Source organism: Arachis ipaensis, chromosome B9, assembly GCF_059453495.1.
Source record: "Arachis ipaensis isolate K30076 ecotype BB chromosome B9, ASM5945349v1, whole genome shotgun sequence".
Classification (NCBI taxonomy): domain Eukaryota; kingdom Viridiplantae; phylum Streptophyta; class Magnoliopsida; order Fabales; family Fabaceae; genus Arachis; species Arachis ipaensis.
This window is the reverse complement of record NC_142444.1, coordinates 62,572,097-62,588,703: the sequence shown is the minus strand read 5'-3', so window position 1 is coordinate 62,588,703 and position 16,607 is coordinate 62,572,097. Positions and strand designations below refer to the sequence as shown.

General features: G+C 36.7%; 1 non-coding gene across 1 annotated transcript; it reads right to left on the bottom strand.

Annotated features, from left to right (window-relative positions):
• Window positions 1-12,393: 12,393 nt before the first annotated feature.
• Window positions 12,394-12,501, bottom strand: LOC148544869 (small nucleolar RNA R71). Its single transcript, XR_015900562.1, has one exon. It is a non-coding gene; the product is annotated as a small nucleolar RNA R71 (small nucleolar RNA).
• Window positions 12,502-16,607: the final 4,106 nt, after the last annotated feature.

Genomic DNA, 16,607 nt, shown 5'->3' with positions numbered 1-16,607 from the left:
GTGTACATGCTATTTAGGATGTCTTCTTGACATATATAGCATAAATATTCATGAGCATTACTTTTGGAGATTTGAAGTACTAGACTTTAGATATTAAGAAATATCAATTGTTTAGAATGGATAAGACCCAAATGGCATCCCTTGAACGCAAGTGAGGTAATACGGTTGATTCTATGACCACTGCTATGCAAGCTTCTGCTGAAGGGATGGAGCGAACAAACTAGGAACGGTGATGGAGGCAGTAATGGACCTGGTGGTAGAGACAACTAACGAAATTAGAACTCGTGCAACTGAAGTAAAGGTTGATGACATCTAGTTAGTATGAGAAAGAGATTCAAGCTAATTTCCAGTCGAATGGATTAATGATTAAGATCATAGTGATAAATGATTAGAGAGACGCAGCAAAAGCAAGTTGGAGCATCAATGTAGTGAGAAGTGTGAAGCCTTCAGTTTCTAAAATTCGAATGTAGATATCAGATGAAGTTAGAAAAGCCCTTGTAGTTGAACCTAAAGGTTGAGCCTGAGACGTCTAGTATAACCATTGGACCCTATCGAATGGGAACTCGAGGAGTTGTTCATCGGAAAAGAGGAAGCATATAAAGAGTATAGAGAAACAAATTTTCGAGGGCAAAAATTTTTGTTAGAAGGTAGAATGTAAACTCTGAGTAATTAGTAAATAATTAGTCAATAAATTAATTATTAATCAAAGAAATTAGAAAATAGAATTTTATAGTTTAGGGGAGTAAAGCTACTTAAAACAAGAATTTTGACACTAATTCTAAAGAATTTAGCCCAAGATTAGGCCAAACCGGGTGAACCGGGCCTAAGTAGGCCCATGCCCACCTTTGCAGCCATATATATATATATATACTCACTTCAGCCTCCTCCTTCCCCAAATGTTCATGAAACACGCTGAAAGCAAAAGGAAAAACGTGAAACCCTAGCTCCCAAATTCCTTTCAACTTTAAATTCACGTAACTTTCAATCCAAAGCTTCGATTGACGAGTCGTCAGCAGCCACACGTTCGTCTTGGAATTCTCTACAAAATTCATCCAACAATTTGGTGAGGAGATTTTGATTTTGTGCCCAGTTCTCCCCTCTTCAATTCGTGATTTTTGGGTTTTGGACATTGAGGGTTTTGGTGTTTTGATGGTTTAGGTGAACTCTAGCAGTGGGTAATCACCAGATTTTGTCCATTTGACTCATGCTTAATGGTTACAAAATGATAACCCTTGTCAAATTACTGAATTTGTGAATCCTAAGGTAATTCTAGTGTTGTTGTATGAAAATTTAGATTGAATTATGTATTTGGAAACGATTTGGTGATATTGGAGGCAAATTGGCAAGGTTAGGAGCTTGAGCTTGAACTTTGGGGTTGTGGATATTTGTTAACGGTGGATACTTGAGGCATTCTGAGCTTAGGAAAAAATCGGCTAAGGTATGGTTTCGGTTTCTCGTAGCTAAAATATAATGTGTCGTGAAAACTTAGGTTAGTTGACCATAAGATAGGAATTGAATTATTGGTGTATTGATGGTTGAGATCGATAAATGATCAATGATGATCTTTTTATTGAGATGTGGATGTTGTTGATGATTTAGGATTGGTTAGTATATATGAGGTTTGGCAAATTAAGGTTATTGTTGGCGAAATAATGTAAATTATATGGAGATTGATGAAGTGCATATGCATGTTGTTGACGATTTTGTGTATTGTTGCTTTCAATATGAATGAATGATTTGTCATGAATTTAAAAATGAAATTGTTTTGAGCTTGACCTGGTAAGGTTCGTGGTGGTTTATCGCTTGCTCAGCGTTGAGATGTATGTGGGGTTCGTAGTGGTTTACTGCCTACATATTTTTAAATGAAAATTCTTTGTGGGGTTCGTGGTGGTTTACCGCCCATGAGTGTGTTATTTTTCCAATTGAAGATCTTGCGAGGTTTGTTGTGGTGTACTGCTCGCAATGGTAGGGTTCGTGGCGATGTACCGCCCGCCAAGTGGGGTTCGTGGTGGTGTACCGCCCACCGGTTTTCAAGAGAATGATATCCGGGTTAGCTAACGGATGTGTCGGGTTCTAGCAAAGTAACTGACACATAAGCTCACGGCCAGTAGGAAAGGGATGCATCATATGCATTTATGTGTCTTGTTTGGTTTTGCATTCTTGGATTTGCGTAATTGATATTCATGCTTAACTGCTATATGTCCTGTTTGCTGTATCTGTATCCTACTTGTGTTTGCTTTGTTTGTATTGCTTGTTTGTGCACTGGAGCTTTGGAGGATTGGAGGAAGGAAAAATTTAGGCCTTAAGTTAGAAAGGAATTAGAAATAAGAACCTTAGATAGCCTACCCTGTTTATGGTTTTAATAAGTTTGAATCTATTGTCGGGAGTTCTAGGATCGCCTTCGGCTTTCCCGGGACAGTATATGTTAGTTATGTGGGCACCGTTACCATGCTGAGAACCTCTGATTCTCACTCCATACATATTTGTGGTTTTCAGATGCAGGACGTGAGACACCTCGCTGAGGCATGCTGGGAGCTTTCTGAAGCGAATAACTGCTCTTTTGGAAGTTTTATCTTGTCTGAGTTGTATATATTTGTATCTCTATTGTATATATTTTATGTTTGTCCCTCTTAGAGGTTGACTTTGGAGAATTAGTGTTTGTATTTTGTCTTTTGGTTTACTGTTGGGTGGTATATGTGTATATATTCTAGCTGGTCTTTGCTTTGCAGGTCGAGTCTAGATCTTGATTATATAACTATCTTTTTGGAACTCTGATCTTATATATATATCATCTTCCATGCAATCTTATCTACCTTTCCGCATTTATTCGATCATGAGTTATGCGCTTTTCTATTTATATTTCGTTTAACTTTTCTTCAAGGCTCCTAGATAATTTCCTTTTTCAATATATATATATATATATATATATATATATATATATATTATTTTTAAAGGTCCTAGCACCTCACCACCTCTGATTTACGTCCTATATGTAAAGCTCTGTGTGGTAGGCTGTTACAGCGTCCCAGTTAAAGTTTGATGTGGATATGACACCACAATACTATCAGCAAGTGCACCGGGTCATACCAAGTAATAAACTCACAGTGAGTGAGTGTCGATCCCACGAGTATTAATGGGTTAAACAAGCAATACTCAATCGATTAATCTAGTCAGACAATCAAAATTAGGTTTTTGAAAAGCTTGAACATAAATAGCAATGTAACAAAAGCAAACAGTGTGTATTGAAAGTTAATATAATTAAAAGAGTTAAGGTTTTAGGGATGTTGAGACGTCTGGATCAATAATTTTCACTTTCTAACTTGATTATGCAAAGATACATCCATGGCAAATTGTTAGTAATTAAATTCCAATCGCTTGGTAATTCAATTTCTCTTTAACCTAACAATTGCTAATTCCTTAGTCAATTACTTAAAAAAAGAGTTAAGCATGTTCATTGATTCATAAGCCACACAATTCATAAGAAACTCCCCTAGTTGATTCGATGTGACTTATCAAGTCTAATTTCAAAACTTAAAAGTTATGAGAATTGGTTTTCAAGCTTAATTCAGTTAATCAACTCTTCCAAGAAGTTAAAAGAATTCAAGTCAGAGAGAAATTGTTTTCCAACACATTCAACCTCTTTTTGATGAAGAACAAAAATATTTTCTTAAGAAGATATCAATGCATAAATCAAAATTAGAAAAAGCTAGTGTATTAATCGATGGAATCAACAGAACTCCTAACCTTAACCAAGGAGAATTAGTTGCTCATGTTCTTCAGAGAAATACTAGAATTATGAAAAGTAAAATTGCCGAAGGGGCCGAGGAGAGAAGATCAAAATGTTTGATTTCTCTCCTTAAATACTAACCCTAAAAGGAATTCAAATTCAAACTAATACAGAATCAAATTTCAAATAAAATAAAATCTAACTAATTAATGTTTTCCTCCAGTCAAGCTTTCAATCTTTCCTCAATTAATGATGTGATTAGTGGGCTTTAGGTTATGGTTTGAGTAAATAAGATAATTGTTATAGGATTGGAGGACTTAGGGGGTAAATTGAGCCCCTGGAGAGTAATTAGAGTTTCATGTGGCATGTGAAGGATTCATGTAGCGGATGGAGCTCAAACTCAATTTGTTTCACTCACTGGAAAGATCAAGTTGGATGTGGAAAGTCTCACGTGATATGTGGCTTTGTTTTTTCCTTAATTTTGGCCTCTGTTTAGTCATAGGCATTGCAAGTAGAAAAACTCACGTCCCACACAAATCAGGTGTTGTGCGTACGCATGACTGATGACAAGTCATCTTATGCTAGTTTTACAAGCATTTTTCATTAGTTTCATTAGGTTTTATGCACTATCTTGTACAATAAGTAAGTAATTGAAGTAGATTTTCATGATTATGTTGAATCAATCAAACATCATGTATTTTACACAAAATCATAGGTTTTATGCTAGAATTAATTGATTTTATAAATGATGCAAAGATCTTGTGATTTTGGTGAGGCTTTGATGTATTTGTTTGGTTGATGAATAGGTAAAAAGATAAAGGAAAAGAAGGAGAAGGCACAAATTAAGCTCAAACAGAGGAAAGAAGGATTGTTGGGCACACTTTGAAGTTTGAGCACACTTTGGACCTTAGGCCACCCTTTGAAAAGCGTGGCCCATGACATTAAAGCGTTGCACTCAAAGCAAAACCAAGAAGGCTAGAGTTTGAAAATGAGAGCGTAGCATTTCCTTTAGGCAACGTTCTCATGCCTCTCAACCAGGGGAGCAAAGGCCAATGCACCAAGGAAGGGGTAGCGTTCTAAGGAGTGAACGCTACGTTCACATTATCCACCTTTTTCGTGGATTGACAAACCAAGGAAAGCTGGCACGAAGCAAACCAAGGTGGCATTCAAAAGTTCCAACGCCACGTTCACTCTTGGCAACTTTTTCGTGCCTCTCAATCAAAGGACACAAAGCCAAGCACCAAGGGAAAGCCAGCGCTCAAAGGATGCAACGTAGCGCTCGAAGAGGGGGGCATGACGTTAGGATTTTTTCCGGTAAAGAATTTCATAAAAACAGTCGCATTGTAGATATAGTCTCTAAACCAACAGAAATCCCTTCATACAAACGTTTTGGTTGTTACAAGTAACAAACCCTTAAATAAATTGATAACCGAAGTATTCAAACCTCGAGTCGTCTTCTCAAGGAACTGCAGGGAAGTATGTTCTTATTATTGGTTATGGAGATTGTAAATTGGGGTTTTGAGAATGAGGAGTGAATAATTTAATTAGCAATTAAAGTAAATGAAGAACAAGTAATTTAAATGGCAAGTAAAATAAATAGATGACTGTAAATAAACTTTTGGTAAGGTATGAGAAATTAGAGGTCCTATCTTAGCTATCCTTATCAATGATGATGAGAATTGAATCTTAATTCCACTTTGTTAACCTTTACTAAGATAAAGGAACGTCAAGGGATTAATTGGTTTGATCTTCAAATCCTATTTATTTCCTAAGAAAAGATTGGGATTATTGAAGTTTAGTTTAATTAACAAAGATAACAACTATCATTCATGTTTGAGTTTGATAACTCCTGAGTTACTGATTTCTTAACCAAGACCAAAAGGAGAAAAATAAATCTACTGGAATAAAAATGCCTTCAGATGGGAATAACAATAATGTAAATAAAAGAAAAGCAATAATAAACTGAAATACCTCAAATAACATTAATTCAAAAGAGTAATCTGTAACATGGAAGAATTCATAAATTAAATTGCAACATCAAATAACCAACTAAAGTAATGGAATGAATAAAGAGTAAAAGGGAAGCTTAAAGTAAAGGAACATTGAACCTGGGATCGAGAGTCACTCCTAAAACTAAGAGAAATCCTAAATCTTAATCCTAAGAGAGAAGGGAGAGGAGAGAACCTCTCTCTCTAAACTAAATCTAAATCATGAAAACTAAACTAAAGTGGTGTCTCCCTGAATGGATGCATTCCCCCACTTCATAACCTCTGGTCTATGCCTTCTGGACTTGGATTTGGGCCAAAAAGGGCTTCAGAATTCGCTGGGAGTGTTTTCTGCAATTTCTGGTGTGTGGCCTCTGTCATGCGTCCGCGTGGGTCACGCGGTTGCGTCATTCGGAGTTTTTCTTGTCACGCGGTCGCGTCAGTCATGCGGCCGCGTCGCTGCTTCTTCGCGCTTGGCATGTGGTCGCGTCGCCCATGCGATCGCGTGGATGCCAGTTTCTTCAAAAACTCCATTTTATGCTTTTCTTCCATTTTTGTATGTTTCCTTTCCATCCTTTAAGTCATTCCTGCCTTAGAAGATCTGAAACTACTCAACACACTAATCACGGTATCGAATGGAAATAAAGGTAATTAAAATAATTAATTTTAAAGCATAGGAAACATGTTTTTCACATACATCATATAATAAGGAAGAGAAAGTAAAACCATGCAATTAATATGAATAAGTGGGTGAAGGATTGAATAAATCACTCAAACTAAGCACAAAATATATCATAAAATATGGGTTTATCAACCTTCCCACACTTAAACAATAGCATGTCCTCATGCTAAGTCCAAGAGTAATGTTAGGTTAAAGTGGTGGAATGCCATGCAATGCAATCTAATCTAAATGCAACTACCTAGATGCATCATGCAATTCTAATTTTTTTTTTCACTTGTATATAAAGCTTGCATGTAGTTGAATTAATTCACATTCTCAAGGAGTCATATATATATATATATATATATATATAGCCAAGCCTTAGATAGTGATAAAACTGCCTTTACAATTGAGATGGGAGAAAAATAACATTTTATAAACTTGCAAGACAATTAATAATTTCAACAGAGATATATGTTAATGAGCTATTGAACCCTCACTGGATTTTGTGTTTACTCTCTAGTCACTCAGTGTTTATTGGGTTAATCACTCTATTCTTCTTTTTATTCTTACTTTCTATAACTTTGTTCTTCATCTAACCAATCAACAATTATAGAATATAAACATACCAAAAATCATGAGGTCTTTAGTTAAGGTTGTAATGGGGCCAAGGTAAAGGTAAGGGTATATGTATAGGGCTAAGTGAGCTAATAAATGAATCCTTAATTAGTCTAAGATCTCACCTAACATACATACTTTGTAAAGCAAAGCTTCTTTACCTATTTTCCCATATTTTCCCACTTTTGATGTTACATGCTCATGTTTCAATATTTATTATTTTTATCCCATGTGCATTGCTTTATTTCATACTGAAAATAAATTTTTTTTTTTAATGTACATGGTAATTCAATTATTTTGATTTTACATGAGCATGCTTCCCAAAACTTTTATTTGAATTATTTTATTCTTTTCAACTTTTCTACCTTTTTGTTTTTATCATCCATGTTCCCAATAGGTATCCCACATGTAAGCCATACATACTTCCTATCTTAAGCTAACCAAGGATTCAACTTGGGATTTTCATTTTGTTTTTCTGCTTAAGGCTAGTAATGTGGTTTATAGAATAAAAAGGAATTTAAAGGCTCAAGGGGGCTAACAAGGGTGATGTAGAGGGTAGGCTATTTTGGGATAAGTGAGCTAAAATCAAATAATGGCCTCAATCACTCTCTTGGTATGTATTTCTATTCTATAATTGGACATATAGATTAAAACAAAGTAAAGAACACCAGAATAAACAAGAAGGGCAGAACAAACAGGAATAAAATATTATGGTTTGAATGTAACCATACAATTAAGCTCAAAACTCACAGGTTGTGTGTTCTCTAGCTCAAAAATCATTTATCACTTATGTATGTCATGCAGGTTTAGTTAAAAATTCCCATTATTCTTAATGTAAAACTTATATTGAATGGCTTTAAAGTTATAGTGTTTCTCCTTGATGAAATGTTGTTAACTAACTAAATGAAATGCTATATATACAGTTGTGTGGATTGTTTCTATTATGTTCAAGTCCCTAGTTTACTTCCTTTTTATATTTTCAATTTAAACTAAGCTATCTTATGCTAAAAAGGGTAAACTATACTGATTAATCCACAATTTTTATAACTAATAAGTTAGAATTTACTAAACTAAATGGCTAAAATATGAACTAAAGTGCAACATAGAATAAATACATAAAAATAGTAATATATATAAGTACTGAGAAAATAAAAATAAAAATAAAGAGAAAAATACGGAAAAGTAGCAAAATAAATAAAAAGAGTATGTAGTGGTTCACCAAAAAAAAAACGCTAGAGATGGCGACCTCCCCACACTTAAAATGTAGTGATGAGTGGATAATCTTTTTGGCATTGTTTTTAGTATGTTTTTAGTAGAATCTAGTTACTTTTAGGGATGTTTTCATTATTTTTTATGTTAAATTCATATTTCTGGACTTTACTATGAGTTTGTGTGTTTTTCTGTGATTTCAGGTATTTTCTGGCTGAAATTGAGGGACTTGAGCAAAAATCATATTCAGAGGTTGAAGAAGGACTGCTGATGCTGTTGGATTCTGACCTCCCTGTACTCAAAGTAGATTTTCTGGAGCTACAGAACTCAAAATGGCGCGCTTCCAATTTCGTTAAAAAGTAGACATCCAGGGCTTTGCAGCAATGTATAATAGTCTATACTTTGGCCGAGTTTAGACAATGTAAACGGGCGTTGAACACCAGTTCTACGCTGTTGTCTGGAGTTAAACGCCAGAAACAAGTCACAAACCAGAGTTGAACGCCAGAAATACGTTACAACCTGGCGTTCAACTCCAGAAAGAGCCTCTGCACGTGTAACATTCAAGCTCAGCCCAAGAACACACCAAGTGGGCCCCGGAAGTGGATTTATGCATCAATTACTTACTTTTGTAAACCCTAGTAACTAGTTTAGTATAAATAGGACTGTTTACTATTGTATTAGACATCTTTGGATTATCTGTTGATCCTTTGATCATCTTTGGACGCCTAGTTCTTAGATCATGGGGGCTGGCCATTCGGCCATGCCTGGACCTTTCACTTATGTATTTTCAACGGTAAAGTTTCTACACTCCATAGATTAAGGTGTGGAGCTCTGCTGTTCCTCAAAGATTAATGCAAAGTACTACTGTTTTTCTATTCAATTCAACTTATTCCGCTTCTAAGATATTCATTCGCACTTCAACCTGAATGTGATGAACGTGACAATCATCATCATTCCTTATGAACGCGTGCCTGACAACCACTTCCGTTCTACCTTAGATTGAATGAGTATCTCTTAGATCTCTTAATCAGAATCTTCGTGGTGTAAGCTAGATTGATGGCGGCATTCATGAGAATCCGGAAAGTCTAAACCTTGTCTGTGGTATTCCGAGTAGGATTCAGGGATTGAATGAATGTGACAAGCTTCAAACTCGCGAGTACTGGGCGTAGTGACAGACGCAAAAGGAGGGTGAATCCTATTCCAGTATGATCGAGAACCTCAGATGATTAGCCGTGCTGTGACAGAGCATTTGGACCATTTTCACAGGAGGATAGGATACGGCCATTGGCAAGGGTGACGCCTCCAGACGATTAGCCATGCAGTGACAGCGCATCGGACCATTTTCCAGAGAGGATCAAAAGTAGCCATTGACAGTGGTGATGTCCTTACATAAAGCCAGCCATAGAAAGGAGTAAGACTGATTGGATGAAGACAGCAGGAAAGCAGAGGTTTAGAGGGACAAAAGCATCTCCATGCATTTATCTGAAATTCTCATCAAGGATTTACATAAGTATTTCTATGCCTATTTTATTATTAATATTCGAAAACTCCATGACCATTCTATATCCGCCTGACTGAGATTTACAAGATGACCATAGCTTGCTTCATACCAACAATCTCCGTGGGATCGACCCTTACTCGCGTAAGGTTTATTACTTGGACGACCCAGTGCACTTGCTGGTTAGTTGTGCAAAGTTGTGATAAAAAGTTGAGATTACAATTGAGCGTACCATGTTGATGGCGCCATTGATGATCACAATTTCGTGCACCAAGTTTTTGGTGCCGTTGTCGGGGATTGTTCGAGTTTCGACAACTGACGGTTCATCTTGTTGCTCAGATTAGGTAATTTCTTTTTGTTTTATTTTCAAAAATTTTTCAAAAATCTTTCAAAAATTTGTCCTTTGTTTTCGAAAAAAATTTTAAAATAAAAATATTTTCAAAAATATATTTGTCTTCAGAATTTTTAAGAATGAATTCTAGTGTTTCATGAAGCATGTTGAAGCCTGGCTGGCTGTAAAGCCATGTCTAATTCTTCTGGGTAGGGAATGTCAGGCGTGTCATGTCTGAGTTACATACTAAAGCTTGGCTGGCTATTAAGCCATGCTTGACCCTTTGATTGGAGCTTTAGTTTAAAGAGCATAAGATTCCTGGAATTCATATTAAAAATTTTGGAATTCTTATTTTTCTTTTTCAAAATGATTTTCGGAAAAAAAATTAAAAGAAAATAAAAAAAATCATAAAATCATAAAAATCAAAAAAAATATATTTCATGTTTCTTGTTTGAGTCTTGAGTCAAGTTGAAAGTTTGGTGTCAATTGCATACTCATCTTGCATTTTTCGAAAAATTCATGCATTCATAGTGTTCTTCATGATCTTCAAGTTGTTCTTGGTAAGTCTTCTTGTTTGATCTTGATGTTTTCATGTTTTGTGTCTTTTCTTGTTTTTCATATGCATTCTTGCATTCATAGTGTCTATACATGAAAAATTCTTAAGTTTGGTGTCTTGCATGTTTTCTTTGCATTAAAAATTTTTCAAAAATAAGTCTTGATGTTCATCATGACATTCAAAGTATTCTTGGTGTTCATCTTGACATTCATGTTGTTCTTGCATTCATCACATACTTTGATTCATAACTTTCATGCATTGCATCATTTTTCATGTTTTTCCCTCTCATCATTAAAAATTCAAAAATAAAAAAATATCTTTCCCTTTTTCACTCATAAATTTCGAAAATTTGAGTTGACTTTTTCAAAACTTTTTAAAATCTAGTTGTTTTTATGAGTCAAATCAAATTTTCAATTTAAAAATCTTATCTTTTTCAAAATCTTTTTCAAAAATCAAATCTTTTTCATTTTTCTTATTTATTTTCGAAAATTTTAAAAATATTTTTCAAAAATCTTTTTCTTATCTTTATCTCCTAATTTTCGAAAATAACATCATCAATTAATGTTTTAATTCAAAAATTTCAAGTTTGTTACTTGCTTGTTAAGAAAGATTCAAACTTTGAGTTCTAGAATCGTATCTTGTGATTTCTTGTGAATCAAGTCATTAATTGTGATTTTAAAAATCAAATATTTTTCAAAACTAATTTCAATCATATCTTTTCAAAAATATCTTTTGATCTTATCTTTTTTTTTTCAAAATCATATCTTTTTCAAAAATTTGATTTTAAAATATCTTTTCTAACCTCCTATCTTCTTATCTTTTCAAAATTGATTTTCAAATTTGTTTCAACTAACTAACTAACTTTTTGTTTGTTTCTTATCTTTTTCAAAACCACCTAACTAACTCTCTCTCTCTAATTTTCTAAAATATCTTCCCTCTTTTTCAAAATTTCTTTTTTAATTGACTAATTATTTTCATTTTTGATTTTAATTTTCGAAAATTACTAACCTTTTTCAAAAACTATTTTCGAAAATCACTAACCCTTTTTCAAAAATAATTTTCGAAAATCCTTCTCCCTCATCTCCTTCTAATTATTTATTCATCTACTAACACTTCTCTTCATCTCACATCACTGCTCCTATCCTTACCCTTGTGTTTGAATTCTTCATTCTTCTTCACCCCTATTCCTTTTCTTCTTCTACTAACAATAAGGAACCTCTTTACTGTGACATAGAGGATTCCTCTTCTTTTCTTGTTCTCTTCTCTTTCTTATGAGTAGGAACAAGGAAAAAGGCATTCTTGTTGAAGCTGATCCAGAACCTGAAAGGACTCTGAAGAGGAAACTAAGAGAAGCTAAATTACAACAATCCAGAGACAACCTTATTGAAAATTTTGAACAAGTAAAGGAGATGGCAGCCGAACCCAACAACAATAATGCAAGAAGAATGCTTGGTGACTTTACTGTACCTAATTCCAATTTACATGGAAGAAGCATCTCCATTCCTGCCATTGGAGCAAACAACTTTGAGTTGAAACCTCAATTAGTTTCTCTGATGCAGTAGAACTGCAAGTTTCATGGACTTCCATCTGAAGATCCTTTTCAGTTCTTAACTGAATTCTTGCAGATCTGTGATACTGTTAAGACTAATGGAGTAGATCCTGAAGTCTACAGGCTCATGCTTTTCCCTTTTGCTGTAAGAGACAGAGCTAGAGTGTGGTTGGACTCTCAACCCAGAGATAGCCTGAACTTTTGGGACAAGCTGGTCACGGCTTTCTTAGCCAAGTTCTTTCCTCCTCAAAAGCTGAGCAAGCTTAGAGTGGATGTTCAAACTTTCAGACAGAAAGAAGGTGAATCCCTCTATGAAGCTTGGGAAAGATACAAGTAACTGACCAAAAAGTGTCCTTCTGACATGCTTTCAGAATGGACCATCCTGGATATATTCTATGATGGTCTATCTGAATTGGCTAAGATGTCATTGGATACTTCTACAGGTGGATCCATTCACCTAAAGAAAACACCTACAGAAGCTCAAGAACTCATTGACATGGTTGCTAATAACCAGTTCATGTACACTTCTGAGAGGAATCCTGTGAGTAATGGGACGCCTATGAAGAAAGGAGTTCTTGAAATTGATACTCTGAATGCCATATTGGCTTAGAATAAAATATTGACTCAGCAAGTCAATATGATTTCTCAGAGTCTGAATGGAATGCAAGCTGCATCCAACAGTACTCAAGAGGCATCTTATGAAGAAGAAGCTTATGATCTTGAAAACCCTGCAATAGCAGAGGTAAATTATATGGGTGAACCTTATGGAAACACCTATAACCCATCATGGAGAAATCATCCAAATTTCTCATGGAAGGATCAAAAGCCTCAACAAGGCTTTAATAATGGTAGAAGAAATAGGTTTAACAATAATAAACCTTTTCCATCATCCACTCAGCAACAGACAGAGAACTCTGGACAAAATACCTCTAATTTAGCAAACCTAGTCTCTGATCTATCTAAGGCTACTGTGAGTTTCATGAATGAAACAAGGTCATCCATTAGAAATTTGGAGGCACAAGTGGGCCAGCTGAGTAAAAGGATCACTGAAATCCCTCCTAGTACTCTCCCAAGCAATACAGAAGAAAATCCAAAAGGAGAGTGCAAGGCCATTGAATTAATCACCATGGCCGAACCTGTGAAGGAAGGAGAGGACGTGAATCCCAAGGAGGAAGACCTCCTGGGACGTCCAGTGATCAATAAGGAGCTTCCCTTTGAGGAACCAAAGAAATCTGAGACTCATCTAGAGACCATAGAGATTCCATTAAACCTCCTTATGCCATTCATGAGCTCTGATGAGTATTCTTCCTCTGAAGAGAATGAGGATGTTACTGAAGAGCAAGCTGCCAAGTTTCTTGGTGCAATCATGAAGCTGAATGCCAAATTATTTGGTATTGAGACTGGGGAAGATGAACCTCCCTTGTTCACCAATGAACTAAGTGATCTGGATCAACTGAGATTGCCTCAGAAGAAACAGGATCCTGGAAAGTTCATAATACCTTGTACCATAGGCACCATGACCTTTGAGAAGGCTCTGTGTGACCTTGGTTCAGGGATAAACCTCATGCCCCTCTCTGTAATAGAGAAACTGGGAATCTATGGGGTGCAAGCCACTAAAATCTCATTAGAGATGGCAGACAATTCAAGAAAACAGGCTTATAGACAAGTAGAGGACGTGTTAGTAAAGGTTGAAGGCCTTTACATCCCTGCTGATTTCATAGTCCTAGATACTGGGAAGGATGAGGATGAATTCATCATCCTTGGAAGACCCTTCCTAGCCACAGCAAGAGCTGTGATTGATGTGGACAGAGAAGAATTGATCCTTCAATTAAATGAGGACAACCTTGTGTTTAAAACTCAAGGATCTATCTCTGTACCCATGGAGAGAAAGCACAGTAAGCTTCTCTCATTGCAGAGTCAACCAGAGCCCCCACAGTCAAACTCTAAGTTTAGTGTTGGGAGGCCACAACCAAACTCTAAGTTTGGTGTTGAACTCCCATATACAAACTCTAAGTTTGGTGTTGGAGAGTCTCAACAATGCTCTGAACATCTGTGAGGCTCCATGAGAGCCCACTGTCAAGCTATTGACATTAAAGAAGTGCTTGTTGGGAGGCAACCTAATTTTTATCTAATTTCTATTTTTATTGTTTTTTATGTTTTATTAGGTTCATGATCATGTGGAGTCACAAAATAAATATAAAAATTGAAAACGGAATCAAAAACAGCAGAAGAAAAATCACACCCTGGAGGAAGACCTTACTGGCGTTTAAACGCCAGTAAGAAGCATCTGGCTGGCGTTCAACGCCAGAACAGAGCATGGTTTTGGCGCTGAACGCCCAAAATGGGCAGCATCTGGGTGTTTGAAAGCCAGAATTGCACCCTGGAGAAGAGCTGGCGCTGAACGCCCAGAACAAGCATGGTTCTGGCGTTCAACGCCAGAAATGGGCAACAAATGGGCGTTCAACGCCCAGAACAAGCACCAATCTGGCGCTGAACGCCCAGAGTTGTGTGCAAGGGCATTTTGCATGCCTAATTTGGTGCAAGGTTGTAAATCCTTGAACACCTAAGGATCTGTGGACCCCACAGGATCCCCACTTACCTCCACTCACTTCTCCTCACCCCTCTTTCACACAATCCCATAAACACTCTTTCCCAAAACTCTTCACCAATCACCTCAATCTCTCTTCCCTATCACCACTTCACCACTCACATCCATCCACTCTTCCCCATAAACCTACCTCATAAACACCACCTACCTTCAAAATTCAAAAGCAATTTCCCACCCAAACCCACCCTATATGGCCGAAACCTTACCCCCCTCCCTTCCCTATATATAGCCCTCCATTCTTCTTCAAATTCACACAACACAACCCTCTATTCCCCTTCTTGACCGAAACACATCTCCCTCTCCCTCTCCTCCATTTCTTCTTCTTCTTCATCTATTCTTTACTCTCTTGCTCGAGGGCGAGCAAAAATTCTAAGTTTGGGGTGGTAAAAGCATAAGCTTTTTGTTTTTCCATTACCATTGATGGCACCTAAGACCGGAGAATCCTCTAGAAAAGGGAAAGGGAAGACAAAAGCTTCTACCTCCGAGTCATGGGAAATGGAAAGATTCATCTCCAAAGCTCATCAAGACCACTTCTATGATGTTGTGGCCAAGAAGAAGGTGATCCCTAAGGTCCCTTTCAAGCTCAAGAAGAATGAGTATCCGGAGATCCGACATGAAATCCAAAGAAGAGGTTGGGAAGTTCTAACAAAACCCATCCAACAAGTCGGCATCCTAATGGTTCAAGAGTTCTATGCCAATGCATGGATCACTAGGAACCATGATCAAAGTAAGAACCCGGACCCAAAGAATTATCTCACCATGGTTCGGGGGAAATACTTAGATTTTAGTCCGAAAAATGTGAGGTTGGCGTTTAACTTGCCTATGATGCAAGGAGATGCACGCCTGATGAGCGGATATTTTATACGCTTTTTGGGGTTAATTTCATATAGTTTTTAGTATGTTTTAGTGAGTTTATAGTTTGTTTCCATTAGTTTTTAGGAAAAATTCATATTTCTAGATTTTACTATGAGTTTTGTATTTTTCTATAATTTCAGATATTTTTCTGGCTGAAATTGAGGGAGCTGAGCAAAAATCTGATTCAGGCTGAAAAAGGACTGCTGATGCTGTTGGATTCTGACCTCCCTGCACTCAAAGTGAATTTTCTGGAGCTACAGAACTCGAAATGGCGCGCTTCGAATTGCGTTGGAAAGTAGACATCCAGAGCTTTCCAGCAATATATAATAGTCCATACTTTGCTCAAGGATAGACAACGTAAACGGGCGTTCAACGCCAGTTCTCTGCTTAATTCTGGCGTCCAGCGCCAGAAAAGGATTAAAAGTTGGAGTTCAACGCCAGAAATGGATCCAAACCTGGCGTTGAACGCCCAAAACAGCCTTATGCACGTGAATTGTTTAAGTCTCAGCCCCAGCACACACCAAGTGGGCCCCAGAAGTGGATCTCTGCACCATCTGTCATAGTCTACTCACTTTTTGTAAACCTAGGCTACTAGTTTAGTATTTAAACAACTTTTAGAAACTTATTTTGCATCTCATGACATTTCAGATCTGAACTTTGTACTCTTTGACGGCATGAGTCTCTAAACTCCATTGTTGGGGGTGAGGAGCTCTGCTGTGTCTCAATGAATTAATGCAAGTAATTCTGTTTTCTATTCAAACATGCGTGTTCCTATCTAAGATATCCATTCGCGCCTAACTATGGAGAAGGTGATGATCAGTGACACTCATCACCTTTCTCAATCCACGAACGTGTGTCTGACAATCACCTCCGTTCTACATCAGATTGAATGAATATCTCTTAGATTCCTTAATCAGAATCTCCGTGGTATAAGCTAGATTGATGGCGGCATTCATGAGAATCCGGAAAGTCTAAACCTTGTCTGTGGTATTCCGAGTAGGATTCAGGGA